Source organism: Aythya ferina, assembly GCF_964211825.1.
Source record: "Aythya ferina genome assembly, chromosome: 2".
NCBI classification, from domain to species: Eukaryota; Metazoa; Chordata; class Aves; order Anseriformes; family Anatidae; genus Aythya; species Aythya ferina.
Genome location: NC_140297.1, coordinates 139,245,765 through 139,257,841, shown reverse-complemented (window position 1 = coordinate 139,257,841; position 12,077 = coordinate 139,245,765).

Below are 12,077 nucleotides of genomic sequence, written 5' to 3'. Positions count from 1 at the left end.
GAATACAGGGGGTGAAGGTTAATGAGGTTTTCTAGGGGTGAAATTAGTATATTCCTCAATTACCACTGAAAAAAAAGTAACAATGGCTTCTTTAATATGTGAAAGCACTTGTCAAAAGGAAAAAGCAGTAATCAAGTACACTGACAAAACAAAGGGCTGCATTCCAGTCTGGGAGCAAGGCAAGTTGGCAGACCACAACTAAAAAGTTCACCACGACTCAAAATTCCTTTGGGGATGTTGGATCCACTTTTAGAAAGGAAGAACCGCAGCAAATGTGGGTTTTGTTTCTTGGGAAGTCTTTAGTGAAGATGTTGCTTGCTTCCCTTACTAAACCCATTTACCAAGTTTTATGGTAAACTAATTATACTCTAAACATTTAACTTTAAGGTATAAAATATTACTTGAGTTGAAGTTGCTGCTTTTTTTTTTCTTTAAATCTTTTTCCTTAAATCTTTATCCAGCTCTGAGTTAATAGGGTTCTGTAATGTTATTCCATCTATCTGGGGAAATCAAGGTAATACTGAAAATTAAAACCCACACAGTTAGGGACCGATGGAATATAGCATAAAAAATGTTTCACTCTTGTGCCTTTAATCGCTAAATAAGAAGATGTCTTCACATGGGAGGTCATTGGGGTTTTGTTTGGTTTTTAGAAAACCTTTTCTTATAGTATCTGAGCTGATCTTCGGTATCACAAAAGGTTCACCCCGAGCGTTCATTTTCTCCATTACCCCACTAGAGAGGGATCCACAGTCTTTGATCATGAAAATAATTTTGTGTGAACGAGCAGCCTCCTCTTAGGGCAAGTATATTCTCACATACTTTTAGTTTGGAAGCTGAAGACCTTCCTACCATGGGGCACTGCCTCAAACCCAGTGTGTATCTTGTTCTGAAATAGTCTTTGTTGAGCAGAAAAGGCTTAGAGCATGAATTCCTCAAGCCTTTAGTGCAGTGCTAGCGCTGCACACGTTTAAAACATTGCAAGCTCTTTATTCGGGAGCTGTATAGAGGTGCTTGCAAGCCAGTGCGGGTGGAAGAGGTAAAACAACACCGGAGGTTGGAGCTGTTCATACAGAACCGCCTGTTGCACAGAGGACAGCCACGCAGCCACCTGTAGCCTGTTTCTGAAGGGAAGGACTTCTAGGATGATAACACGGACACGCAGAAGCTTTACCTGAGGAGAAGAGATGGAAGTTAAGATACCGCAGAAGCAATCTCTGATGGCCCAGGCAGCGCACCTAGCTGTTACTCATCGTGCCTCTTGCTCCTGGCCCTTTCGGATGGCAGGTAGCTAAATCAGCTGCGTCTTCTGCTGGTAAGAGCTCCGCGTGGCTGGCAGCGTGTGACCGGGTTTGCTTCCTTATTTCCAGTAATTTACACGCGAGCAAGATCCTGGCAGGCTGAAATTTCCAGATCCTGAACGGAGGAGGAGGCAAGGATGGCGCTGTGGATAAGAAAATACTGGAAATCGAGATTTAGCTTCTATTCTCAGCTCCTAAGATTATTTTTTTGGGGGTAAGTCACTTTACTTTCTTTAACGATGCAGTAAAAGTTGTTGGAAGATCCAAAGTCCCAGATTTCTGAAAACATTTACTCAAGGTACCCTTTCAAAGAAAAAAACTAGAGTTTCTCTCTAAAAAAGTGACGTGATGAAGTGCCTCAAAATTCACGTAAGGAGCCTGTTGAAAGCGAGAACTTTTTCCAAACAGGTGTAGCCTTTGAGCCCTATTCAAAGGCCGTGCATTAATCTCGTGCCTATAATTGAGCATAATTTCTGCCCACCCCACCCTGAGAGTAATTAGCATTACCTGTCAGCTGGAGGAGGAGGAGCTGCTGGTTGTGGTGAGTAATACCCTGCACAATTACTGTACAGTAAAGGTTTGATTCGTTTTTTATTCTGCTTTAATGGAACCAAGTTATTTGCCTTCAGGATTCTTTTCCTATCCTCTCATAGCCTAGCCTGAAATAACAAAACAAAACACACACAAAAAAAGAATAATTTTAAGCCTGCCAAGTGCTAATTGCTATGAAAGCTATCTGCTTTTTAAGAAATTCAGAAACATTCGTGACAAAAGACAACGACAATGGGAAGCCAGAAAATGAAGCTGGGTTCTGTGGCCTTTACACAGTGCCCCAGCATCCCCAAGCTCTGCTTTTGACAGGTGAATGACAGAGAAGTCACTCAGGAGTGGCTCTAGCAGCTACAGGGTAGAGTCAAGTCACTTGTATGGCTTTTTTTTTTTTTTTTTTTTTTTTTTTAAAAAAAAAAAAAAAAAAGAGAGAAAAGGGCAATTTCAGATTGTTCCGCTCAGGTGGGTAGTTAAGCTCTCCTGGCAAATCCTCCAGATGTCGCCAGGTTGCAGAGATGGAAGGTGGCCTCCCAAGGAAGCTGAAACAAGGAAGCTGGGCCCCAAACCGAGCTCCTAGCTGTGGATCTGGCAGGCTGCATTGCAGACCCATTGCTTTGTCATTCCTGACCTGGAGGAAGAGGACCAAAAAATAATAGTTTCCAAGGACAGGACTTTAAATACCTCGTGCCCTGGAGTACGTGCCTGGGGCAAGAGGCTCTCCCAGGTGTGTCCTTAAAACAGCTTGGAAAACGTTTAAAAAAAAATGTGTATTTTTAACCAGAGTCTACATTTTTTCTTTCTTTGCCTTGTTTCTTTCTTACAGTAGGTGTTTTCTGTCTTCTTTCTTACAAGAGATGTGCTTCCCTGAAGCACCTTGGTAGGTGATCCGTGTTGACCAACCCCTTCTGGCCTGGCAGGGAACACTGGTTGTGGTGGGAGGCATTTTCTTGCCTTCCTGTCTGTTTCCTCCCTGATCTTCTGCTTGCTTCTAACCCTGCTCCCTGGCGTAAGCTGTGAGGTAGGGCTCTGAAAGCTGGAGCAGCTCATCAGGAATCCACATAGCTGCGGTGAGTAAAGCCCTGTATTGGAAGCATTTGTTCTCAGTGCAACTGTAGCTGTCGATTAGAGGGCCACCTACATGAAATTGAAGTTTCGTAGCCTTAACTCCCATCACAGAGCATTCCAGGCAGAGCGGCCAGCGTGCTGCGACCCCAGGGGAGCTGTAACACTGTCAATGTGTGTAAAAGTGCAGAGCCGAGTCCCAGGCTGCTGGGGACTGCAAGACGCTTAAAGAGGAAAGAATTATTCAAATATAAATTCTTATCGTGGTAAAATATCCTCATTCATGGATAATCAAACATAATTTCAAACATAATTTCAAACATAATCAAACATAATTTTGACATGGATAGTCAAACATAATTTCACTGAATTATTTCTTTGCATGCAGAGGTAACGTTTGGAAATGTTCTGATCCGGACTGAGGCTTTCTGCTGAGCCACACGCAGCAGGGAGGAGGGCTGATCCCCAGCCTAGTGCCACGGAATACTCTGCCTGCCCATTGCTCTGAGCGATTTTTAAGAGGCTCATTGTCGTTTAACCTTCTGGGACAGGTTAGCTGAGCTGTTCTGCTGTTAATGCTAAGCTATTTAGCATCAGCATGGTTAACTTCGACTCCCAGTGCCAAAAGGAGCTGGAGAACCCTTTGAGGTTAGTGCTTGTCGCTGAGATTTCGCCCAGACTAGAAGATTGAAAGCATTTCAGAGCAAATCCAGACCGTTTTCCTCCCATGTTCTCGTCCTCCCATGTGCCCATGAGCACATTTTTAAAGGACAGTGGTAGAAAGATTGATTTATCGTATTAAAAAACAGTTTCAGGAAAAAGTACTGTGTGTCTCTAGCTCCTTATATTTCTGCAATATCAAGAATTGTTTTCCAAGGAATGCAAACTGATACATCGGCGAGGTGAACAAAGAAAATTCTAATAAGAAGACTGCAACAAAAGGAAGTAAGAAGAGGCGCTGAGGTAGGGAAGTGAGGCAGCAAGAAGCTGACCATGCAGAGGATTACACCACCCAGCTACCCAGCCAGCCAGCCCAGCACTTTGGTGAGGACGATCAGAGTTGTGCATTTCCCATTCTGTAGGGCTGAGAAGTGTTCACAAACTGTCCACACGTGGACTTCAATGAGAATTTTTGGAAAGAATGCAACCTAGGATAATGGGCTGGAGTTGTTCAAAAGGGCATCGTGTTCATTAAATGATGAAATGTGACCTTCAGAGGGAAGCAGCTAGACTTGTCTCTTTGGGGAAGGGGGGATAAATTAAGAATTGCTGCATAAAACATACATCAGGACTATGTTACCTACAAAACTGTGATGAGATTTTGGTTAAAATTTGGTTTTGGTTTTACTGCTAGCCCCATTGGAAACTCAGGCCCTAATAGAGGTCATAAGGGAACCTGTGAAAGGACATCATCGTCCGAGTGAGGATACAGAAGGCTGCACAGACGAGGGTTTTAAAGGAAGTGCCTAATTGATTTTGATTTTTCTTGACTAAAAAAACCTGCCTGTGCCTGATGAGCGCTGGGGCATGTCGGCATAGGTTCAGGAGTCCCTCCTTGTCCATTACTGCACAACTCAAACCGATTATCCTCAGGGGTCGGTCAGCAAAGGAGGGTTCTGCTTCAGTGCCTGCAACAAGGATGTAACACACACAGGAAAGAATTCTTCCCTGCTCTCGAGTCTGCGACATAAACAAGGCCCGAGATTTTGAGCATGCTTGGAAAGTAAAATGGGAATCAGACTTGGCGTTTCCAGTCGCAGTGCGTGTCTGTCTCGAGCCCAGAGACAGACTGCCTACGGGGGTCCTCAGGGATCCCAGATGCACTGGGGAGAGAGGTGTGGGATGGCCAGGGGAGAGTGAAAGGATTGATGAATTCTCAAGGAGGGAAAAGAAACAGCTCTGATAGTCGGGATGCAGTGGGGAGTCATCTTGTGGAGGGATGAACGTAAGTAACGACAGAAAAAAATCTCCAAAGTGAAGTCCTTTGTTAATATGTTGGTGGTAATTCATGTTCCAAAGCCAAGGAAATGTAAAGGATGGATCCAAGATGCCTTGCAGTCAAAATGGGTTTAGATAGCAATACAAACTGAAATTAAAGTGAAAGGCTAAAATTTATGCCTGTGGGAGCATTTGTTGGTGGCAGAAAACACAAAATATGTGCGTGGGGGGCTGGTGTTTCCTAATGATCATAGTTAGGAAGTCTATAACGTGAGTGCAGCCTCATCAGACTGCGCCTTGTACGTCAGAAGATCCCCAGTGAGTTTTGAGTCAGCTCCTTCTGTATCCCGGTAATACCTTGAGATTCAAAAACAAGAAGAAGGAAAAAGAAGTTGCTGTGCTGGTTTCAGCCAAGACGTTTTCTAAAGAATAAACTTTATTCAGACAAATAATAATAATAATAATAATAATAATAATAATAAATCTGGGTTTTCTGTCTCAGGATGTCAAGATTTTTTTTTCCTTTTCCTTATCAAATGGATGGATCAGGATAGCCAATTCCCAAATTGTCTGTTCACTTTTTAGGGGGTAATACTGTACACAGGGTATTTTGTTGCAAAATAAAGAGGGATCTCCTTCCCCAGAGACGTCGAAGAGCTCAGTGTCTGTGCTGTACCTGATCTCCAAGCCATGCTGGGGCAATATGCACGCTGAGCAACTCTTGCTGAACACAGCCGTGCTCTAAGGGAAGCATCCCCACCTGCGATTCGCTTCCCTGAAACACTGAACAAACAGGGTCAAAGCCACGAGATCTCCTCCCAAAGCCCAGAAATCTCCTCCCAAAGCCCTGAGACCTCCTCCCTGCAGTCTGGTACACGGATGTCCCGTCATTTTCACAGCTCAACACGGTCATTTCATTTTCTTGGAGCGATGATCAGGAAGCCCAAATGCTTCTTCATCCCCCAAAGCGTAAGAGATCTTTCGATTGAAATATTTGATTAAAACACTGTTCAAACAAGGAACTTCCAAATGTAATTTAGACCTTAGAGAAAATACTTTTGAGGTGATGCAAGCCAAATTGAAGCAGGCTTCATGGCACTTACAGCGTACTGAGCAAAAACTCCATCACGCTCCCTAACAAGGTTCCTGGGACAAATTAAAGAATCAATTAAATATCTTGCAAGAGGAAACAAGATATCCAGGAGGAATAAGCCAGATGACCTTTTCTTGATTAAAATGTCGGTTCCACTCTAATGATACATTTTTCTTTTAGCTGTTAACCCCACGGAACGGGCTGTAATATTGGCTTTTGTGATATTAAATCCTCGTTAATTATGCCCTTTCTTTCCTTTGGAATGTGCTGAGACTTCCAACTGTGTCAGACTCAAACTCCTTACACTAAAACCGTATGCAACTTCGCAGCTGGCAGCTCCTGCAAAACCCTCCAGGGTTCTCTCACTTCTACGCTTGCCTTTTGGGTAGGTAAACCCATGCCACACAAACACCAGTGCCAGCCCCAGGGACCAGCCTCGTGACCACCACGGGGCTTGGCCTCTCCATCGTGGGGTCAGCGGGGTGCTGCAGGGGACCTGAGCCCACCGAGCCATCACCGAGCCACTCCTGTGTGAAATTGAAGTGACACCGGGCTCAGGCCAGCCCTGGCTGCTCTGGTGCCAGATTGAAATAGTTACCGAGCCTAAAAACGCTCGTGAGTTTTTCAGCATCTGAAAAGAAGCTACGTGAAAGGTGCTTTCATTGAAGAATTTATCTCATCCTCGTGCTGTGTTGTTATTTGATGATAAACAACGTGCTGAGGGGGTCTCTTACCATGTGCCACACAGTTATGGGTTCAGCAGCATGTGAGCTGAAGAGACAAGCCAAGAGAGTTTCCTAGGGAGATGCCAGTAGGTTTTATCAGGCCACATTTAGATCATAAACACCGAGCACAGCACTTTTCAGTGTTCTTCACTCCAGCATCCTGCCACCTCGCTTCAAGGAGAGGGGATGGGGACAGGGAGAGCAGGGAGTTAAATCCCTTTCCATTGCCCTGAGGTGTTTTCTCTTAGGACACCCCAAACCCTGTGGCACTGCCAGCGGCTGCCAAGGTACACGTGCAGTAAGATTTAAAAAAAAAAAAAAAAAAAAAATTAACTCGTTTTGCATCTGAATAAGTCCTTCGGTGAAGAGCCTTGGTTTAGGCAAAGTATCGCCAGCAGGTGGAGGGAGGTGATCCTTCCCTCTGCTCAGCACTGCTAGGGACACATCTCGAGTCTTGTGTCTGTCCTGGGGAAACAAGAGGGACATGGGCATACCAGAGAGAGTCCAGCAGAGGGCCATGAGGATGATGGAGGGCCTGGAGCACCCCTCCTGTGAGGAGAGGCTGAGAGAGCTGGGACTGCTCAGCCTGGAGAAGAGGAGGCCCAGGGGAGCCTCGTTATTTCAGAGAAGCTCTTTAGAAAGTTCTCAGCCAGTGTTTATCTGCGATAATTTACCGGGCCTTGGTGCCTTGGAGCAGTGGCAGAGCTGCAGCAAAGCAGACACGCACTGAACTCCCCCCATTTTCCTATGGGAAATTAAATCCAGAGTGCCTGTTGGGTGCTAGCGAGAACCTAAACCACTGAAAAAGAGATTGTGGGATCACCTGAATTTGTCTGGTAGTGTCTCAAAACCACACGGTTTGGGATGCGTTGAACACTTTTCACCAAGATTCAGGTGTGCATGGAGGTGGGGAAGGCCCCCCAAAACACAGTGCTGCTCTGCAGGAAGCACCCCAGACCCCATAAGGGGGCTCAGGACCAGCTCAGGGCTGCTCCCAGCCTCCTGCTGGGACCTTCTTGGTCTGTGCCAGGGGCCCCGTGCAGGCCAGGTACCCCGGGGCAGCCCGTGGGTGGCACCACAAGCCTGCTAATCACTGAGTAGTCTCACAAGGTAATGACAGGGTTATTTTTGCCCTCTGAAATCAAGCGCTACCTCGTAATTAAAAATAAAGTGACCAGCGTGTCCCCACGTGTCCCAGGGTATGGGGACAGGGGGGCAGTGTCATGGGGAGGTGGCCAGAGCACGTTGTGGGGGAAGGAAGCGGTGGTTTCTGTCAGCGGCGGGGGAAATCCAGTGAGGCGGCTGCCTCAGGGCCTCAGCCCGCAGAGCCCACGTCACCCTGCCGAAACGGGAGCTCGTGTGCTGGGGAGGTTAACATTTGATCTGGGGGTTGTGCAAGGTGCTCTGCCACCCTCCTAAGGCTTCGAATCCTAAGCACCAGTTAGGCCACGCGCCTCCTGCGAGAGCATACTGCCGTGGTAAAGCCCCTGGGACTGCAGGGAGTGTTAATTAGCTATAAAGCTCCTGGGCTAGCCTGTAAACGGCATCACACGGCTGGAATGAACGCTCTGGTCAGCTCTCCAGGAATGGTGCTGCCGAGAGAAGCCCCTGCTTGCCTTCAGTGGCAGGAGGCTGTGTCTGCCACATAGAGGTGAAGGTGGGGCAAGCACGTAGAATTGGGCAGAAAATAAGGCCAGCAGAAGGTCCCGTGGGTCAGCCTGTGCTGGGACACTCGTGCCTGGAGACATCACCTGTGCTCAGTCTGAGCAGCTAAGCTAGGCCCTGTAAAGATGGGGAGCGAGTTGCATTCATGCCAAACAATTAAAGCTGGTTTTGAAGGCGAGCGATGCGGCTGCAGCGGCGGTGTTTGCAGGCACAGAGGTTGTTGTTATCCTCCCTTTCACTCCCAGGAGGCTGAGTCCTCCCCGCTCAGCCAGGCTAACATCAGCACCCTCAGGCCTTGTGCTTCGCTAACACGATACAGGAGATGGTTTTGGATCTCTGTGCTCACTGTTTACTGCAGATCCCTTGGGAATCTGCCAGTGTGCCACACTTCTCCCTATCCAAATGGAAGTGCGTGTCTCCAGAGACTCACACTCAACTCCTCTGGAGTACCTGAGCACCTGAAGTTGGCATCGTACAGAGCAGCCTCCTTTTGTCCCTGGGCTGTGCACCCTGCTGCTTATCCGGTGTCAGCACTGGCTCTGTGAGCAGATTTAGGTCACTAAAACATCCAAATGTACTCATTGCAAAAACAAAACCAAAACCCTTAAAAGGGAAGCGGTCGGGACTGCATGGCCTGAAGAAGGGGAGAAAGCAGCAAGGACAAGAGAAAGCAGGAAAGAGGAATAGTCCTTCTCTTGGTGGCAGCAAGCCACCTGGGTACATTCCAGTGCTGGTGGAACCACAAATGGTCACTCAGTGCCCTCTAAAGGATGGCCGGGCAGGGCCACTTGTCTCCAGAAACACCAGGTTTGGCCATGCTGCGTAACACAAATTGCACTGTAAGTTACAGACACCACAAAATGCACCTGAAGTTATACATAACAGCAGCAGCGGCCTACTTCCCACCTCCGACGGGGAAGAGCTTTATTTTAAGGCAGTTATTCATTGCCAGTGTGATCCCTCTGAACTGAGAGAAAAACTCTGCTGTGGTAACATTGATGTAGAAAGGGAACAGGGTCCAGCTTCCACCAGCTTCCCTCAGACTGAGAGACTTTTGATCCGGGAGACTTTGGGGACTATATGCTTGCCTCAGGGCACTCGCTGGATGCAGGCCTCCTACCTCAGACCTCGGCTCCTGTGCCCAAGTCCTGCTGTAAATGTGTGGGAGAGTGCCCTCTCCCCGGCTCAGTGTCACCCAGGTCTGAATCTGGATACAGTTTCATTTTTCCTTTTTTTTTTTTTTTTTTTTCCTCTTTGTACTTCATCTTCAGGCCGGCCTTGCACTTCTCTTTGTCCCACCGACCGGGCTGAGATCGTTAGTTAGGGGCTGTGCTGGAGATCTGCAGGCGGACATTTCGGAGCCAGCAGGGTTTTGGCAGCGGGTTGGAAGGTGCCAGGCTGGTGATTCAAAGCTGCAGGACTACATTGATGAGCCTTGGACTGAGATCTGTGAGAAAAGTTTAGGGAAAAGCAGCCCCCATGGAATAAGAAATGGGATCCCCTCATCCACACGACGTGCACATGGCCAAGCTACTGCAGCTTGCTCTGGAACAGGGAGAGACAGACTGGCACATGCTGCCACAAAGTCACTACTGTGCTAATTCAGCAATGCCCATCTGAAAAACATTATCTGCCAACGCCAGAACTCGTTCCAGCCTGACCCACTTCCTGATCTAGCTCTGCAAGGCCAGCATGAACAACTTCCACCACGGGCCCTGCAAGAGAGACGTGGCTTTGTCAGGGGAAAAGTAGTTGAAAGGCAAAAAAAAAAAAAAACATGACTGCACTGCCACTGGGAATAGAGTGAGAAGGAACTGCAAGAATGGGAACTTAGGAAAATCATTTTCAAGTTAAGGAGAATAAAGCCCCTGAACTGTCTGCCTTGGATATCACTGAGGATATCTATGAGGATATCTATGAGGATATCTACGAAAATGCCTATGAAATCTTGGTCAGAGGTGACACAGTGTCCTTACTGGGGGAGCGAACGGACTAGGGCACTAACAGAACTTTCTTCCTATTTTTTTTTTCCTACAATTCCATACTTTTAACAATCTGTCAGAATCTAGGTGTTTGTTTCTAGGTGAAGAGATGCTGTAGCATCTGATGAAGGGAACGTGCCCAACAGTTAAGCAATTCTGATTTTAACTAGAAAAGGGCACAGAGACAGAGCACACTCCTAACGAGACACGAGGGGAAACACGCAGCACTATTCCTGACCATACCCAGCTCAGCACCTTCCCATGCTCTCAGCTGCACTTTGCACTGGAGAAAACAATCCCAGCACACAAACCTGCTGTTTTGTTTGCTTCAGGCACAATATAAAGTAATTAACTGTGGCCTTCCCCCCATCATGACTGCCTGAGAATGACACTTCTTTCCCTGCTGCTCATTGCGAAAATGACTTCCCCTACACCAGCTCAGTGAAGGAAATGGACACACAGTTCTTCATTTGTGAAGAGTGTTTATTAAATGGCCCCTAAAATAAAAACGCAAAACTGGTTTTGCTCACACCCAAGAAGCTCCAAAATGCCCAGCTGTGAGGTCTTGTATTATTTTTATTTTCTATTAAAGAAAATACTCAGAATTTGGGATTGGCTCTGCTCAGAAGGTTACCCAGCACCGAAAAGCATATCGGGTCTAAGTAGGCTCCCAAAAGCAAACAGCATTATCAGTGAGGCACTCAGTTTAAAGAAGCCGGCACTCCCCTTCAAAAGGTACATGTTCCTCCTTATCTCTTTGACACAGATCATCAAGGTTTTAGCTTTCACAATGCACTTTTAGTATATGGCACTGTACTGCAGCTAAGCTGAGAAGGAAAAAGCGGAGATGTGGAAGAGATCCTGCAGTTCCTGAACTCGGCAACACAGCACGCTTATTCTGGACAATAAAACTTTCTTTTCTAAATCAAGCATCAGCTGTGTTCATTTGGAAAAGTATCGATCTTCAATATTAGCAGTTTTCGGATACAATTTAAAAATGCTTCCCGTGGCTACCTACAAAACCTGATTTGCATGATTTCCAACAGTTTAGCCAATCCATCATATTTCAAAAAGTCATAATTCCTCGGCAACAGAGAGGAAATTTGTTGAAGTCTGAGCACATTTCAATAACTTCCCCACTTCCATGATAGCCTAGAATCAGAAATAATTGCATTCACAAATCATAGTACCGTTGACACAAAAATTAAAATCTTGTATCTGCCTAGAGCTTTAAGTTACAAAGGGTCTTTAGCAGCTTTGGTAGAACACTTTTGTTTAGAAAACACGTTTCCGGGTAATTTAAAATATTAATCAATTGCCCTTAGTGAAAAATACTGTGTAAACATTGCTCATTTTTCTATTTTCTAGTAATACTCCGCCAAAAGGAGCCAACGTGCCCATCAAGTATTTTTATCTGGATTGTGAAATACTTCAAAGATGTATAATTAAATTATTACTCCTCATTCAATTCCTCTTTGGCTTAGATTCTCTGAAGCTGACAAAGGAAACGCTGAATTATGTCTTCCAGCTACATCCCAAGCCTGTGGTTTCCAAAAAAAAGAAGCTGTTTCTGACAAGGAGGCCAGCTCTAGGCTCAGCTATGCGTGTTTAATACCTGCGGTGGCAGGGCGTACGCTGGGGCTGGGAAGTAAGCCCAGCTGATGAGACAAACGTGCAGCAGCAACTGGCACCCGCCATCACACGGGACTTCAGAGAAGCAGAGCTAAAATGGGTCCTGGAGAGAGCCAGGTGAATACATCGG